Source organism: Drosophila subobscura, chromosome A (genome assembly GCF_008121235.1).
Source record: "Drosophila subobscura isolate 14011-0131.10 chromosome A, UCBerk_Dsub_1.0, whole genome shotgun sequence".
Lineage (NCBI taxonomy): Eukaryota > Metazoa > Arthropoda > Insecta > Diptera > Drosophilidae > Drosophila > Drosophila subobscura.
In genome coordinates this window covers 14,270,348-14,289,241 of record NC_048530.1, presented here as the reverse complement: position 1 = coordinate 14,289,241, position 18,894 = coordinate 14,270,348, and the positions used below count along the sequence as shown (strand labels likewise).

Below are 18,894 nucleotides of genomic sequence, written 5' to 3'. Positions count from 1 at the left end.
ACTCTTTGACTCTTCGGTTTCGCTTCGGTTTTTATTTATTTTGATACCCTTGCAAAGGAAGGTACTACTATTTGAAGTACATCTTGGCAAAGCGGAGATATGGCAGGGAACAAGGGCATCGATAGGAGCCGACTCTGAATCCATTTGCTTCTTGAGTAATTCTTAATTTGGCAGACAACTGGCTGAAGAGGTATGTATCTCCGAAAGGGTATCTTCAACTGCGGCTTGAGCTGCCTTGCTTGTTGGGTTGCTGGGTTGCTGCTGCTGGCTGCTGCTTTATCTTGAAAAGAATTCGTTTGATATTAGCGCGCCTGTATCGCCCTGTGCTGCTTCATATATCAAAAATTATTATGACGATTTTATGCGTTCGAAATGTCGTCTCATTATTAAACAAAAAACCAAAGCAAAAAGAAGAACACGCAGAGAAGCAGAAGCCAAAGCAGCAGCAGTGGAGCAGCAGTGGAGCATCGGTGGAGCGGAAAAGGTGAGAGAAGAGGGAACCGTTTTGTAGGGAAAAAGAGAAACAGAAACAGAAACAGAAAACAGCGACAGATACAGAGACAGGGATCGGATCGTTTCCCAGCTTCTTTTGTATTATTATTAATTTTTTCTGCTTGCTGTTTGCATAGAAAAACGCATGGGCAGAGCGAGGGACAGACGGGTGGGGCGCTTTGGTGGAAGAACACAAAATAAAACAAAATTAATTATGCATATATGGGATACAACGAATACACACAATATGGCCAAGACAAGACAGCCAATTTGTAGGCCCGTTGCCAAAAAAAAGTAGCCAACAAAAGGCTAACTTTGGGGTCCCACAGCTGTAGATAGCCCTGACAGATCCATCGCTTAATGACTTAAGGATCCCAGAAGATGCTCGCGGAAGAAAGCAATCGTGGCCGTGACGTACAAAGCTTTGAGCGATTGTTTTCAGTGGGTTTTTCCATGCGAATTGATGTGGAAAACTGGTCAGATTTATCTGCTTTAGTCCAAGCTACTCCAAGCCCTTCTTGGATGGCAAACATCTGTACGGACTTGGAATACCCACAGCAGAGGGCAGGGCAACAACATTGTTACGGACTTTTATTCGATTTCATATTTCCCTTTTTATTGGTTTCCATGCAACCAAAAGAGAAGAAAAGAAAACTTACAATTTTCAACCTCAACCTCAACGTTTTTTTTTTTTTTTTTTATTATTATTACTATTTTTTCATGTTTTTTTTAAAGATTTTTGGAGGTTTTTTTCTTATTTTGGTGGAGCGGATCGCTTTTTGTGTGTCTGTGTGTTGACGTCATAAAAATTTCCTTTAGAGCCGCACACCGGAAATGCCTACACAATGCCACGGCCAAACACAACGGCCGAACAGATACAAAGATACAAAGATACTCGCGCAACAAAAAAGATACTCCCGTATGTAGATATGTGGATGCGGATTTTGTGTTATTGTTGGAAATTGGAATTTCGAATTGAGATTTTCCCCCTGTTATTTACAGTTGAACGTATTGAGCGGCACAGATATGCATAGATGGAGACAGATAGAGAGACAGAGCGGGAAAGAGAATAGAAATGAGAACGGCACACGCGGCGTATGCGCAATTTTCGTGTATTTATCAAGGATGTTATCAAGGGCTGTGGCAGGGAGTTACGTTACGAAAGAGTGTGAAGCAAGTACCCCTTGCCCTCTGGTTTTTTTAAATGTGCAACTCGTAACGGACTTTAATTGCTGTTTTGCGTCACATTGCGGTGTGTCCTGTGAAATGTGTGCTGTGCCACAAAATCGAGTAGAAAGCAAGCGAAATTGTACTAACAAGTTGTGGCTTTAAAGACGGAATGCTTAAACGTTGCATAGAAGAGGTTGGAAGTTCTTTCCTGAAACAAATTGGCAGCACCACGCGGCCATGCGGTGGGCAGCACTGGCGATAGAAAAATAGCAGCTGGCCCATTCACAGAAGAAAAAGAAACATAAAACCAAGCAGGAAATACATGAGAAATAATCAATTGAACATTTTCGCTTGACTGCGTTCCAAACACGAAAAGTTTTCGAGTGCGACATTTGGATTTGGATTTGGGTTTCCACCTTAACCTCAGCCACAAGCAAACAAACTCCCAAAATTGTGGGCCACAGCTTAAGATACGCTACCATAAGTAGAGACTTCGAATCTATATGGCAGTCTTGACTTGCTCTCTGGCAGTAGATGCCAACGGCTGCCTAAACACTGGATGGCTGGATGCTTACATCTCTGAGGCGCTGCATGCACCTGGTCAAAGTCAAAGTGCCCGTTGCAAGGGCATAATGAGCATTGTCAGTCAACATTTTCCACCGTCTTTCGCTGGGCTTATGGCCCAATGCTGACAAAACACCAACAGAGCCAGACAATGGAGAGTGAACAGAGAGAGAGAGGGAGAGACGCAGGGCTAAGGCTCCGGGCCTCCACATTGGGCCCGGCCAGGTTAAATCAAATCAAAATGTTGTCTCTCTGTCTGTGTGTCCCAGGTTCGACTTCCCAAAGATGGGGTTCGTATCTATCAGAGAAAAGAATATTATTTGTTGCGTTCCAGGAATGCAGTGGCCAAGAACCGAACGGTTTCCACCAGACTTACAGCAGCAACAGCAACAACAACGCTGTCTCCTCCACATTTTGTGGCATTGGTTGTTGTGCAACCTTTTTTGATTGACACTCTACTCCGCACTCGCATGAGCATTGGTGTGTGTGTGCAGATTGCAACCACTGCGGCTGCCGCTGCCGCTGCCCCTGTCCATCTTCCAAACCGAATTTTAAATTTGTTTTCCAGCAGCCTACACATAGAGCTACACTGAGAGAAAGTAAGCAAAGGACAGAGCGAATTTTCTACTAGTGCATTGGAGATTTCCATCTCAATGCGGCACACATTTCTTTCTCTCAGCGCAGGGGCGAGCGATATATGAGAAAGTAATTGTTTTGCTCGACTGGGAATTGATTTTTACTTTCTTTCATCAGGGGCCGACATTACCTGTCTCTCTGTCTGTCTGTCAGTCAGTCTTCGATCCTCATCAGCATCCTCGAATTCGGATTCGGATTCGGACGACTCCTCCGCACATGCACCATCCCATGGCATGCCATCCCATTGGTTTGCTTGCCCCTTTGTTATCGCTTGTTTAACCTTTCAATTTTCCTGCTACAAGTTGCTGCAACTCCTGAGCCCTCCGCCTTTCTCACACCACCCTCTTGGCTACCAGTCTTGGCCTTCTACTTCTGCCATTCAATCAGTGTGTGAATTGGCCTACTGCTTGGGCGCGGAGAGAGGAGATGTCTTCATTCTTTTGCCATGTTGATCATTGCCGGGATAATCCTTCCCTTTCCTTTTTTGTTCTTTTTCTTTATTTTCATCTTTCATGTTTCATCTCCCTCTCTCTCTGTCTCTGCCTTGTTCTGATTTTAAGCTGCAGCTTCAACTTCTTCCTGAAATTGGGTGCCCAGGCGTCTCACAGTCTGGCCTTCAGTCTGGTCTCTTCTGTTCTCTTCTCTTCTCCCAGGCGGCAAATGCGGCCGACCCTTTTCTCTATGATGTCCAAACAATGCAATCGTTGAAAGCGACTTTGGCATATTGAGATGAATTGTTGTCGCTGATCCTCCACTCTCTCCCTCTCTGCCTCTACTCTGAGGAATGCTTAAAGGGAAATTCGTTCGCCTTCAGATCGAATTTCGTCTCCCTTAGCTGCTCCTCGCCCAATTAGCCTAAACAACGCCAGAGACAACGCCCTGCCTTGGGTAATTCGAGATCGAGATTGGATCTGGGGCGTGGCGGCGGGGGCTGTACAGAGGTCAAAGATCAGTCGGTTGATTGGCCTGACTTTCGGCGCATTAGCCATGCAATTAGCCAGCCCGCAGGAATATAAGCAGAGGGACAGGCCGTGTCCTATATAATGAGAAATTAAATCCAAAAGGAGTTCGTAGCCACCGAAAGGTGTCCATGGGGACACTCCTCAGGGAACAGCTTTCCATTTCTGTTCAGTTTCATTTGACTAACTCCTCAGGCTATCTGCAAAAACGAATAATAAACATTTTCCTGGCATTTGCGGTGCAACATTTTAAGCCATTTGGATGTGTGGCCTATTTTTGGGCTCATTCGCAGAAGCTACATCAATGTTGCAACCTGCTGACGTCAGGCGATTACACGTGGCAACCGACACGAACTTCTCAGCACGAGTTTTGTTGTCTCTGGCTCATTGGCACTGCAATTTGTTAATGAATCGGATTTATGTGTGGCAAACTTGCAGATTATTTACTCAGAGCGTGCACCACAAGGGGACTGCGGAAGAACTAAACCGATTAATTGCATGCAAAGAATAATTTCTAATTTGCGTTTAATTGAGAACTTGCAGTTCGAGTGGGAGCCGCTCTCTTGCTGATAATTATAATTGAAGTGCGACAATTATCGTGGAAAAGCGGCAGCACTTTCCATCTTCTGTGTTGCACTTGTACCCTTGCTCAGCCACACCCACATCGGGGCGGTAATCTTGCCACTTAGAGAGAAGTTATGTTGCAGCTACCGAAATGTACAGACCTGGGGCATGGGGCATGGGGCATGGGGCAGGGCTGTGTGCCGCACCTACTGACCAACGCATGCAACCCGTAACCCTGCTCCCTGCTCGCTGTCCCTGTCCCTGTGCCCCCATCGCATCCATTGGCTGATTGACCCAGCTTAGTCAAGGCGTTGTCATTGTTGTTTTCGGCCTTTCAGATGTTGCAGTCGTCTTGGGTTCTTCTGGTTGCCCCTTGCCTCTGTTGTCACCGCAGCACAGCGCAGCGCAGAAGTGAAAAGAAAACCAAAAACCAGAAGCGTAACGAAACAGATCGAACCCAAAACTACAAAAAATACTCCACAAACAAAACTCAAAAATCTCCGAAGACAACAACAAAAAAGAAACAAACCGAAGCTCCGGCACACGAGCCGAGACGTTCGCTCTCGTAATTAGAACGGGGGAGGGACGACGCGACCTGTGTGCCAGTGGACTTCGTTGCTGTTGTTGCTGTTGTTATTGTTGCTGTTGTTGTTTGCATCTTTCAGATATCATAACCGAAAGACGGGCAGAGCCCCCAGACACCAATTGTGGTCGCTGTTGTTGATTTTTGGGCGTGTTGCCCTGAACAAATTTGTTAAGAGCTCCAACTGAGCGGGCGGCTCCTTTTTAGTGCGCGAAAGGATCCCCCCCCCCTTGCTACCATGTCCAACCCTCCTGGCACCTTTGCCCGCAGATGGCCTGTCCGGAGTTTTGGGCTACCCTCGCTCTGGGGGCATGATCATTGTGACCAAAAGTGGAGCCTGCCCACAAGCATTTCTGATTTTATTTACTCGCTTTTGGAACTTTCGCCAGAGCTCTTGAAATCCAGCTAACTCCATAGTCGGCTGACTTTTCCCAGCACTTTTGCCCAAACGACTTTTTGCCGTAGCCTCTAGTAATGGGCATTCCACGCTGCGACTCTCTTCCCATTTCTGCGTGCTGCCAATTCGTTGGTATGCAAATTGTCTTTGTTGTTGCTGGAGCAGAGCGGGGCTTCAGCTGGAATGTGCATAAATTTAGCGAGTGTATTTGTCGAAGCAGCAGCGCCCATAAAATTATGAGCAACTGCACTGCGGCGGACACAAGACAGGTAGAGGCAGTGGCCAGTGGCCAGTGGCCATCACACATCCCCAGAGCCACAGAGCCACAGAGGCACAGAGCCACACATTCGCATTCAATAAAGGGAGTCCCAGAGACACGGCCACGGGACATGCATTCGCATTCGCATTCGCATTCGCATTCCCTCAAATTATATATGCGATCATTAAATGTCTTCGACAAAAATGAGCATAAAAATCGCACGCAGCACCCAAAGGAAAATAAATTAAAGCAAAAAAGCAAAGCAAGTAAAAAAACGAAAATAAAAGAAAATGAAATGAGAAGAGCAGCGCAGAGCAGCGCAGCGCAGAGCAGCGCAGCGTAGAGGATTGTACAAAGAGTACGAAGCATTGGATACCCTTTCAGGGCGCAGACTGATGCCATGGAGCAAGGACTTTGTTGAGTGATACATCAGGATATTTGTACCCATTTGCTGTACGTGTATTATAGCCCCATATAAATCCCGTCTATAATTAGCTCAACTTTTCTTCAATTATTTCTGTGATTATTTTATTACATTTTGGTTTCCATTTGGAGCCCGAGGGCCCTGCCTTCAGTTGGGTTTGCTAGGTGTGTCCGTCTTTGATCTGGCATTCGAATCGGAATTGGAGCTGGAGCTGGAGCTGGCACTGGGACCCACATCAAGGCAAAGCAACCGCCATTATCTAGCTGTCCTATGACTCATCCACTGGTCAACATTTTATTCTTGATTTCGATTCGGCTTCTGGCTGTGGCTGTGGCTCTGGCTCGGGACTGTGGACTGTGGACGCTGAACTCTGGATGCTGTTTCTCTCCTTTTTTGGGGCTGCACACCGACTCTCCGTGTACCTGTGTGGCTCTCGAGCTGATCGCCTTGTTCTGCATTCGGGCATTCAAAGGCAAATAAGTCACGTGAATAAGATTTCTCGCATAATAAATTATGGAAGCTGCTTGCCACTGCCACTGCCACTGCCTGCCTTTCTGTGTGCAGCTTAAGAATGCGCTTCTGTGCAGCACAGAACCAACAAAAAATTCAGAAAAACTGAAAACCAAATGGTTGGGGGCAGAAGCAAGAGTGGGGCAGCATTATTGTGACCCGTAAATGATACAAAAATTGTGTGTCATTAATAAGCGGCGCAGCATGGCATCCACAGAGAGAGAGAGAGCGAGAGAGAGCGACAGAGAGAGAGCGAGAGGGAGAGGGAGCGAGCTCCACTGCGAGATGTGGCGACTGTGCAGACAGCACGGTACCAGCGACCGGTTGCAGTTTCTCAGCGTCTACTTCTGTGCACAGGCACATGCCTCTCTGCGCCCCACACTCTAGCCGAGCCCAGGGTGGTCGCCCTTAACCTGGCCAGAACATTGGCCACCAGTCAGCAGTCGTCGTCGCACTTGGCTCGTGGTCGGGGTCGGGGTCGGGGTCGGCTGCTGCATCTGTTCTCCTTCTGTTTTGATTGATTTCCCCCCAAGCAGTGTCAGAGGTCCATGTTCAATGATTTGCTCAATGTTAGGCAGCGGAGAGACCGCTCAGGGTCACAGGCGGTGGGCCAGTCTTTGGCTTTGAGTTTCTGTTACTTGCCATGGGAAAAGTCTGGCACTCGCTGGGAAAGCCATTAATTAAATGAAATACTTATCGAAAAGCCATGCACCAGCAGAGACTTCCATTGGTGGGAAATTTCCATGCGAAGACTTAACAAATAAAGGAAATATTTGTGTAAAAGTTGGCACTGGCATTTCCATGGAATTTCAGGATTTTCTGCAACCAAAATCAGTCGTGCTTCAGCCTGTAAACCTTAAAGACCTTGAGGTCCTTCGCAGCACATTCGCCCGTGCTCAGTTCCCACAGATATTCCCTAAGATCTTTTCCAATTTCAGTCCGCTCCCCCATTTCAGCTTTTGCCCTGCACTTCGCTCCCATTCCGTCAGCAAGGACTCTCCAATATCCGGTCAACTTCCGCAGGTTCTCAGCGGCTTCATTATTACTATCAGCCTCATTGTCATCGTCCTGCCGGGAGTGTTCATCGAGTGTTGTGTTTTTCTTGCGCAAAGAGTCGAAACATTTCCCCAAGCTGCGACCGCACAGTAGCTGGAAAATGTCGAGAATAATGAAAGTCTGCTACCGGATTTGGACTGGGTCTCGAACTGGGACTCGGACTCGGACTCGGAATCGGGACTCTCTGTGCATCCCGGATTCCCAGAGGAACAAAGAGCAAGGCGGTCCAAGGCGAGAACTTCCTGTTTCCCTCTTGCAGCAGGTCGCTGCCGGGCACCGTTGCCCTTTGGGCCCATTGTCTGGCTGCCTGCCTCGATAATTGGTTCGTAATGGCTAATTTATGAGGCCCGGAGAGAGGGAGGGACGTTGCCGTGTGGGACAGTTGTCGCAGAGAGATGGCCATTGTCCGGGCCGTGGTTATGGTGCACGCACCTGATTCGGGGCCGGCTCGAGACGATGTGAGTGACCTTTGACACCGCAGCAGCAGCAGCAGAGTGGGGAGCGGGGAGCGGGGCAGAGCATCGTTTGAGGACCGATTGAAGACCAGTTGCAGCCGCGCAATTGTCCACAGTTGACAGCGGGCCATAAATTACAGTCCATAATGAATTGATCGCCCCCTTCGATCCCCGCTTCGATCCACTGCACCTCCTCCCCTTCCATCTGCATCGCCCAACTGCGGTTCCACCTTTTGGGAAAAGTGGAAAATTGGAAAAGTGAATTAGTGATCAGCTCTCGCGGGGACAGCGGAGAGTCGTACAGAAAAGATGTTCAAATGTGCTAATGATCGACCCGGCCAACACCCTGCTGAGGCAGTCATTTGGCGAGCAAAATCAATTGGGAAATCCGCTTTGATGAGAGCAGCTTGGCGGATAGCACAGGAATCCGCTGCGAAGTGCGATTTGCATGCGTGAGTTTTATCGACTATATTCTGATCCATATTTGGATGTATCCTTATCCATCCTCACCTCCGACTGGGCAGCCTCCGCTCATTGTGGGGTACCATTTCCCAAACGATTTCCTCACACATTTTTCTCTTCTTGCATACAAAAAATAAAGAAAAGAAAAAACAAATGAAAGGCAGCAGCCGTTGGGCACCCCTGCCATGCCCCCCCCCCCTTACCCCCTGGCCACTCCATTCCATTGATCATCGTTCCCCCCAAATGATCCAAAGGAATTCTTCCAATTTTTAATTCATTAATGCAAACGACGCAAGCGGCTAGAAAAAGAGAAAGGGCAAGAGAGAGAGAGAAGAAATACCCCGCGACCACGACCACAGTTGACCACTCAGCCTCCGCTCTCCCTCCCTGCCGCTCGATGGACATGCAATGTCGGTAGCCGGTAGGGAGTTTTCGATGTGTGTTTAATATCCGTTTTATTGCCATTGAATTAGTGGCCTTTGTCAGCATTTAGGGATCTCAATTCATACATACACGAGCACATATGGAGACAGAGACGGAGACGGACACGCCAGAGACATAAAGAGAAATAAGAAAGAGAGCGAGAGCGAGAGCGAGAGCGAGAGCGAGAGAGAAGCAACAGCAACGGCAACGGCAATAAGCGTGACTCCATAACGAGCACGGCTTCCTGGCTCCCCTCTCCCTCACTCCGTCACTCACTCTCCTCCTGCTGCTGCTGCTGCTGCCTTCCTGCTACGACCTCTGGCAGATGCAAAAGGTCAAACACACACACACACAAACACACACATGAGGCGGCGGACAGCAAACTAATCCCAAATGATGGCCGCTCTGCCCAGACTGACTGTCGTCGTCGTCGTCGTCGTCGTCCTCCTCGGCAATTATAGTTTTGCCCATAAAAAAAGTAGCAGCAGCGAACGTGGAATGGGGAGAGCGAAGAGGGGACCCCAGGGGCAGCAAAGTCAAGGTGGAACAAGTAGGCACCGCAGCGCACCCTCAGAGCGACAGTCACGACTGTGGCATTGCCCAGTAGTCAACAATTTGGACACTCCCCGCACAACACATTCAAACCTAAATAATAATAATAAATGCAATTACGCGAAATATTAATTTGTATTCCAGTCGAATGTTAAGTATATTTATTCGCTTTCAACACTTTTACACGCTATACCCTGCAGCTGGTTGCGCACGTGTCGCATATGCCCCCGCCGCGTCCAGGGTAGCAAATCGTAGAGCAGCACTGCAGCAAGGGGACGACGGACAACGGGGAGGAAAGCAAGACTCGATTCGTCGCGGGCGGCGCGCGACGTGCAAAAAACAAAACAAAATCGAGAACGAATCAAAAGTATACATATTTGTGTGAGGACCCAGGGACGGGAGGGACAGGGAGAGGGACAGAGACAGGGAGAGGACTGACTGACTCCTCGGCACGGCACCCAGGAGGACACACACATGCGTGCCCAAAGTGATTTCCTAATGCAATTTTTTGTCGTCCCAAGCGGAAGTTATAAAAAATGAGAGTTGAAATTCGGTGATGGAGGAGGAAGCGCAATGGAGGGGGCTGGGGAGCACTCGCAGAGAGCTCTCGCAGATGGCAATGATGTGTCTTAGTCCCATAAATACCAATTGCATTCAATGGCTGACGATCTGAGCCAACGAAGTGCTGTCTTCTGTCTTCTAGAAATCTTTCTAAAATAACCAAAAAAGAAAAACCTTGCTGCGGCACTCTCGTGGGTTTTCTTGCTCCAGTTGAGCACTCCTCGCAAATCCTTTCATTTCAGTGCAGGAATATGTCCAAACACTCATCGATCAACCAATCGTGCCTCGATCAGCTCTCCTCTCGACAAATGAGTGCAGCCCGCTCCTCTTTAGAGCTCCGCTGCCACATCTGCATGCATAAGTACAAAGAGCGCTCTAAAGATCAACTACCGCAATCGATCTGGCAAATTAGATTCCCTCACTTTCGCGCAGACAAATGAAACAATCATCGACAGAGCCGAGTGCCGAAAGAGATGCGATAGATGGGTCTCCGTCTCAGACGAGGGACTCGACGTTTCCAGATCATCGCTTTCAATTTGTATCAAATATCTTCAAAGGACTTGCACCTCGACTTTGACGGAGTCTCGTCTCAGTCTCTTTTTGTTTTCCTTCTTCTATTTACATTCGGCGATGCATACAAAGAGCACACAAGGCAAAGGACGAGACGAAGGATGAGCGCGGCACTCACTCATACACCCATCGTACAATATTTATTTGACGATTGCCCTGCCCTGCCCTGCCCTGCCCCTCTCATAACCGAACTTCTTTTCGTTCGTTGCTTCGCTTCTTTATTTGTATTTTTCCTTTGTATTTTTTGCGAGGAGATTTGCGAGGTTCTTCGGTAAATTGCATTCTGAACGCCAGAGCTGCGTTAAGTCAGAAGTCGATCAAGTGTGGGCATCGCCCCATGCGTACACACACATTTATGTTTCGCACACACTACAGTGCGTTTCGCGACTGCAATTGTGTGGAGTTGAATAGCTACAGCAGGAGGGGGCTAAAGGGTCATCGGAAAGTGATCGATAATCGCAGCTGAGTTCCTTTACTTCTCAACGGAATTGTCTGCAAAGTTGAATACAACTTCGCTAATTTATCGAGCAATTAGCATTGGGGTGCACCTCGGGCCATCAATTTCAGCTAATTAATTAATTCTACTTTTATTTTAATCTACGCAAACGCAGCAGTAACTCAGCATTCGATTGGCTATAAACTGGAGCTGGTTATCGTGCTCAGCAAGCTATCGAAATGAATACTGAACATCGCCCATTGCTGCATCGAATGCGTAAGGGTCTGCCCTGGCAGAGTCTTCCGTCCTCCGTCTTCCATTGATTAACAGTCATCTGGCATCTGCCAAGGCACACAAACAGTGCCACAAGAAATGTTGTGGCAACACGACTCGTCCCGTCCGTCCGTCCGTCTGTCCGTCCGTCCGTCCGTCCTTGAAAGTTTGTTTGTTTCTTGTGATTACAGGGCCACTTACCACATAAGCGCTCTACAGCCATGAAGCGCACTGTACTTGCGCTCCGTTTTTGTGCAGCAAGTGGAATCTTGTGCAAGCTCCTGCCACCCCCCAACCCCCAACCCCCCAGCCAGCCACCCCCCAGTCGCACAGTCACCTGCCACTGAGGAGGGACTTATAGCTGCTGAGCGGACTGGTGGGGGGTGGGGGGGTTTCGGAAAATGAGAAATAAAAATTTCGTTTTGCAGCTTCTGTTTGGCTGATTTTCTTTTCATTTTTCCGGTATTGTTTCTACCGACAAAACATTCAAGTGGAAATCCTTTATTGAGCGGAAAACTCATGCGAGTATTTTCTATTTTCTATTTCCATTTCCATTCCCATTCCCCTGGCTCCTCGCTGCATCTTCTCTTTTAGAATTCAAAATTATATTTTTGTTTGTTGCATTTTGCATGCAAAATTTGTTTTCAGTTGTGGCCCAGGCCCGGCCTGGCCCATTGTTCCCGCCACTCATTGTCCATTGTCACACAGAGAACCTTTACAGACCAGAGCAGACCAGAGGACCAGCACCAGGACCAGGACTGGTGGCAAGGGAAAGAGACGGAGCAGCGACACGGACAAAGATAGAGATAGAGACAGCAGGATTCACTCACTGGCTTGGGCTTGGGCTTGGGCTTCTGTTTCTGTTTCTGTTTCTCGCTTTTGTTTCGCTTTCCTTTCAATTGCATTTCGCCAAAGCAAATTTGCATGCACACAGACACAAACCCCCCCTCCAACTGTGCCCCCCCGGTGCGCACATGTTGCGGTTCACATTCGCCCATTGTCCGTCCAATCATCATCGCCATCGCCCATCAGCAGTGCAATCATCTTCATTATCGGGCAGCAGCCACAGAACTCTCCCTCTCTCCCTCTCTCTCTGCTTTCCCTTGCACTGTGGGGATTATCAGTGTCCCTAATTTGTCAGTCGACATTTTTGGATGCTTCATTAAGAAGTTATGTAAATAGAGCCCACAAATAATACAAAAATATGGCTGGGAAGCAGGACCTTTAAAAGAGTTTCTATGGGGATACATTTTTGGGGTCTTGTGCATTTCCTGCACAATTCTGGCATGCAAATTTCTCATTGAATGTTGACAATTGAGTTCTGATTTAGTTTTAATTGTGTTACTTACGGGGCTTCTTAGTAGAAAGCTGTGGACATGAGCTCAATGTTTATTTATAATTGAAGAATTACACTCAGAATGGGATTGAATCTATTCGAATTTCGGTTTTTGTGTATCTAAAACTGAGCACTCGATGCATTGGTTTGCATTTTGGAATCTACAACATGGATTAACGTTTACGGAATTTCTTTTGCCAATAAAAAGTGTTACATTTAAGCCCTTAAAAATATTTCTCAGCGGAACTCGGACATGCCTTTGAAGAGCCACAATCTCTGCATGGCCTACAAATATTTGTACAGCATAAGTAACTTTTAAGAGTTTCAGCAGGAACACTTATTTATTGATGAAACTTGAAATTGCGAATAAAAAATTAAACCGCATTTCATTTTTCCTTCAACAACGTCAGGAAAAAACCCCCTAATACCCACTGAAAAGGCACAACAATACAATGTGCAGTACATCCAGAGCCCACTGTATGCATGTACATTAATTATGCATATAAATATGTATATGTACAAGTGCGTACATTTTACATTTATGCGCTATAATTATATTGTAGCCATAGAAACAATACGGCAGTACGGCAGCAGACATTTATTTGTTGTATTATTTGCTGCTAAAAGTGGAAAATGAATATGAAAATGTGTTGCGAAAAAAAGCAGCGAAACGAAAGGAGAGGAGAGGAAAGGAGAGGAAAGGAAAGGACACACACATCAATCAGGCTGATTAATTACAAGTAATTAAAGTTTAATTAAGAGAAGCGCCCACAGCCCCACCCCCAGTGCTGCTTTCAAGGTTGCATGTGTGTGTGTGTGTGTGTGTGTTGGAAATAAATGCAAATATTTATTTGCCATTTAAATGGTAGAAAATCCCCACAAAAGTCACAAAATAGAAGCAACAGCAGCAGCAGCAGCAGCAGCAGGAAGAAGAGTTGCGGCAGGGCAGTGTGGCATCAAAATGGTGGCGAAAAGTAGTGCTGCTGCTGCTGCTGCTGCTGCTGCTGCTGCTGTTGCTGTTGCAACAATTCCTGTTTGTCTGTTTAATTAAAGCAATATGTGGCCTCCAGGAATGTTGGGTTAATTGACTCATCACTTATACGACAAACGGAGCACAAACAAACAGGACACCGACCGACGCCTCGGACGGACATGCTCCTGCAGCATAGCGGTACCCACCCCCACCCCATCCCTTATCAACCATAACAGCAGCAAAAGAGCGAAAGAGAAAGCGCTAACATCAGCGGTAGCCAAAATGGGGAAACACAGCGCCGGAACAGAGCAGCGCAGCCAGCGTCAGTTGCTTGTTGGGTTGCGGAGGGGTTGTGTGGGCGTGGTCAAAGCGCTTTGGAGCTGGAACATATCTCCGGCTTGGGGGCTTGCACCAATGGCAGCTGTGGATTCTATTCTGTTAAAAGTGGAACGCCCACACGAATAGTGGTTACAGTTTCGCTGCTCACCAAAAAAAAGTGCGACATCTAGCGGCTGCATGCCGAAGCCGTTTATGCAATACTTACAAAAAATACTGGGCTTTCGGTGTGAGCATAAATAGGTAGACAAAGTGTAGTTTGCCATGTAGTTAGCTTGTACAATTGTAGGGTTTTACATTGCATTTCTTTTTACATTAAATCGACCAGAGTGCTGCCAGATCAGTGAATGCCTTTCACCAGCGACATCTAACGGTGGTTGGTTCCAGCATCTAGGGACACATAATTTTTGGTTTTGCTCTTCAGCACTAGGTGACGCCTTGGCCAACTCTTTGGCATGTGACGGCAAGGTCTGGCAAGCACGTAAAAAAGGAGAAAGCCTTTCGAAGGTCCCACCTTTTTCGCACCTGTTGCAAAGATCCCAAATAGTGCATGCGAGAGCTTCTAGCAGAAGAGAATTTCCCTGACCGTTTAGACACAGGAGAGGATTTCCCTGACCGTTTAGACACAGCAGAGAATTTCCTTGAAGAATTTCCTTCACGGGGGATGAAACGCCGTGGCGATTACCTAGCGCCACTGGAATTTTTGTGACGTATTTACCTGTGGTCGACACCTTCATTTTTAGTACAAACTTATCACCATGAAGCTCTTTTGCTAGTTAAGGGAATTTTGAAAGCTCTTTTCCTTTGCGAAGGGAATTTGAACAACTAATGAGACAACTAATAAAACTAAATAGCAAAAAAGGAAAATATATTAATATTGGAATATGGAAAATATATATTTACATAGTATTGTATATAATTTATTTATTTAATTATTTCAATTAAGAATGAACTGCTTATTATGGAATAAGAAGAGTAATAAATATAAATTAAATATCAGTACCGGAGAGGAAGGAAAGATAAAATTTACAAATTTGCTAAAATAATGTTTCAATACATAATAATACTTAATAATTTATAATCATTGCATAACTGGATATGGCATATGGGTAATGGGAATGGGTAATCGGAGGGGGTTGGAAAGTACGGGTTCCCACTCCCTCTCCCTTTCAGAAAAATAATAGAATTTCTTATCTCTTTAGTTGCGCGCGCTATTTTTCAAAAATGTTTATGTTATCAGTTAACATACATGTGTCTCTACATGTTACATACATTTACATACTGAAGCAAAGCTCCCTTGCCTCCATAAGGGGTGATTTTAATAAAAAAGTCAAATACAAATTTGTAAAATGTAAGGTTTAAGGTACACAATCCAATCAAAATTAGTATTTAAAATACGTCAAATTGATTCTTCAAACGGATAAAACTATTGTTTCAGTGTAAAAAGCCTTTGCAAGCTGGTAATATTAAATAGAACATCAAAATCGAGGAATATGTTTTAAGATTGCGGTATATTACGGTATATTTTTAAAGTTAGAAGCTAGTTTTGGTATATTTTTGAGGGTCTGTCGGTGCATGTTATCGATACAGCCGTGGTCACACTGTGCTCTAGTGTAAATACATTCCATTTTTTAAACATTAATTTTTTTTCGTTGCGCCCGGTTGTGTCTTTGCCGTACGTGTGTGTGTGTAAGAGTCGAAGCAGCAGAAAACCAGAGTGCCGGGTACCGAGCGAGAGAGTCCGACTGGCTGTCGCCGCCCTCGCCGTGTTCAGTTTTGATGTTGGCATAGAAAAGTTTCCTATTTACTTGGCTTTTTAAAATTTTCCTTCCTTTTTTTTCCTGTGGCTATTTGTGCTCTTCCGTTCTCCCTCTGTGTGTGTCTATCAATACATATGAATGTGTGTGCGAATTGTTTAGAATGGGCGGTCGAAAAAGAGACATACAGAGATTCCAATCCAATCCAATCCAACAATTGGCTGCCAAATTGCAAAACCAAACAAAAGATGCTTTTTTTTCTTCTCAATTTTTCACCTTGTGCCGCGCCCAAAATAGTTGCATTTAAACAAATACAAATTTAAAAAACGAAAATAGTTATGCCGATTTAACGCGAAACACATGATGACAACAAGAAAGGAGAAGAGGCAGCATACATAGGACGCCAATGAAAGCAGCGAAAGGAAAAGCAACAGCAACAGCAAAAACAACTTTTGAAACAAAAACGAAATTAATTAAAGTTCGGCTGTACGAAAAAAAGAGCTCAACTCGAGAGAGTCGCGCTCAGAGGCAGCAGCAGCAGCAGTAGCAGCAGCTTGTTGAAAATTACTCTGCTGTTTTTCATCACTTTTTGTTACAATTTGTTGTTTTGTATGTATTGCATTATGTACCGTACCGTACCGTACCACGAAGCCAAAACTTCGTAATCGAGTTTTGAGTTCGTTTCGGCGCTTGGTTCTCGCTTCGTTCGCTCCTCTGGCTCTCTCTCGCTCTTTCTCTCTTGCCGCTGCTTACCTGGTCTGCTGCGGTGGTTGAGTCAAAGTTGGAGTTGAAGTCGGAGTTTTGAGCACAATATAGTTACAGTTACAGTTGTTGTTGTTGTTGCTGCACGACCCTAGAGAAAATCAACTTTTCTTAACGTTTTTCCAAAGGTAAGTTTTCCATAAATGCCAGATTGGCTTACGTACAATTTGAATGAATACAACAACAAAATCAAGCAAGTTGAGTGAGACTTGCGATTGAGCTCAAACACACACAAAACAGGTTTTGCTAGCTAGAAAGAGATGTTGTATGGTAGAAGCGGAGAGGCGGCGGAGAATACAAAAAGGCAGACAATGAGCGCGAATTAAAGTTGTGCATTGGTATTGGTGTGTGTGTGTGCGAGAGTGTGTGAGCTGTGTGAGCGTCCACTAAGGTGGGGCAGATGCTGACATCAATGTTGCTGCCATCATCATCATAGTCATGATCATCACCACGCAGACGGCAGAGATACATGCATGTATCTATCTCTCTCTCTCTCTCTCTCTCTCTCTTTCTGTCTGTCGCTCTCTATCTTTTGAGATACTTCTCCATGTATTAATTTTATATGAGAATAAATCGGCAAAATAAGTTAAACTAAAATTATCCAAAGCGATTTCTCTCTCGAATTCTTTTGTGCGTGCTTCTGTGGCAACGCCGCCCATGCGGTCATCGCTGGCAGACGTCATCATTGTTAATACTGCGCACCCGCTACGCCCCAGCAGAGACGTCAACGGCGACGTCGACGTCAGCATCGCAGTTGACAGCCAAATTCCTCCGCCCCAATCCGACCTAAAAAATTACCCTACCAGTTGCCAGTTGGATGGCTGGCTTAATGAATGCCCTTGCCGCTTGCCCCACTGGGAGGTGTGGTGTGGGAGAGTTGTGTGGTCAGAGGATGATACAGACAGAGAGAGAGAGAGAGTCAGAAAGAGAGGCGCAGCCAAATGGATCTTGAGAAATATTCTGCAGCTTCTGCAAAGCTTAGTCATAAAAGCCCTCTGCCAAGACAGAGAGAGAGAGAGAGCGAGAGTGAACACTCCACTCACACACACACACACACACTCAGAAGGTGAGACAGATAGAAGAGCTCAAGCTTGCATTAGACGCGCTCAAAATATTTGTAAAGTACGGTGAGGATCACATAAGCGATGATTATGCGCCCTCCTCTGAGCATTAGGATTGAAGCTGAAACTCTGCTGGGGGCTACAGCCACAGATTGGCATTCCAATTCGGATGGGCTTCACTCTGTGCCAGACCCGATGGCAGTTTTTATTTCAATGTTTGGGTTCTGCTTTCGTCCCATCACGATCGATGTTCATCTCCTGCCGCCGCTGCTATCTCTGTGGATGTTGCGGTTCGTGTCTTGGAAGTTCCACTGTTTGCCAAGCAACATCTCGTCTCGCTGATATGCAATCGCAGTGGGCCATACCTATCGCGAAGGTTGCCAAGTGCAATCTCATATTAGAGGACCCTGATGATGTCATAGTATTAAATATTTTACGCTAATTCAATTGGCTTGATTCTTTGACTGGCTGGTGCTTCGTGCCCCACCTCCCATCCCATCGAACCCACATTTCCATGGATCATTTTCAGCGAGGACAAGCTCAAGTAGAGCGCGATAAAAAAAAAGAACTTGGAATTCAAGTACGGGCGGGCTACCCTGAAATGAAGTTCAATCCAGTGTCCCTCCACCATACCCTCTCCCCGCGTATGTAACCTAATTTATAATATGGCAAACAATGGAGAACGAGGGCTGAATCACACTGGGGACACTCACGCCGCTCATGGTCATGGTTCGCCAGTTCCCCCCAATCCAACATCTCATTACTATTCAGAGTTCTCTCTCTCTCTCTCTGTCTGTCTGGCTCTTTTCGCTCTTTTCGGTCAAAATAAAGAGTAAAGAGTAAATGCAATTTTCTATCGATCGCTCATTAAAAGAGATTTGATAGAAATGTACAGGCAGAAGAGGCATTTGTGGATGTGTACTTTTGATTGATGGCACCGAACTTTACCGCGCGGAAAAAAACAATTCAATTGCTCGGCGAATTTATCAGTTCCGATCAGTTATGGAAAAAGTTCTGAGCATAAATTCATATCATATTTATTTCTTGTCCTTTTGAATTTCAATGCCCCCCGATCATAACGAAATGATATCATCGATATCTTTTGCGCCCCGTTCCTCCCCTCCTATCATTCGGGCCCCCCGCCTTTCTCTTATTTGATGAGATTTATGTTGATATTTTTGTGCAATTGCCTGGCATTTGTTATAATTCAAATGGGAACACCCAAAAAATATTCAAAAATAAAAAAAAAACGCAACTCAAAGATTAAAAATAAACAACAAATTTGTGTATTCCAATTGAGTAAATATATGTATGATATATAAA

The 18,894-nt window shown here is 45.9% G+C and overlaps 1 protein-coding gene across 3 annotated transcripts in view; it reads left to right on the top strand.

Annotated features, from left to right (window-relative positions):
* The first annotated feature begins 15,570 nt into the window (after positions 1 to 15,570).
* Positions 15,571 to 18,894, top strand: part of LOC117895872 (neuroglian) — a 34,362-nt gene continuing 31,038 nt past the window's right edge. For 2 of the 3 annotated variants that reach the window (XM_034803897.1, XM_034804035.1), the window contains exon 1: positions 15,571 to 15,680. The gene's annotated coding sequence lies outside the window, so the exon portion shown is untranslated. The remainder of the gene's footprint in view (positions 15,681 to 18,894) is intronic. The other variant, XM_034803946.1, reaches the window with a different exon arrangement.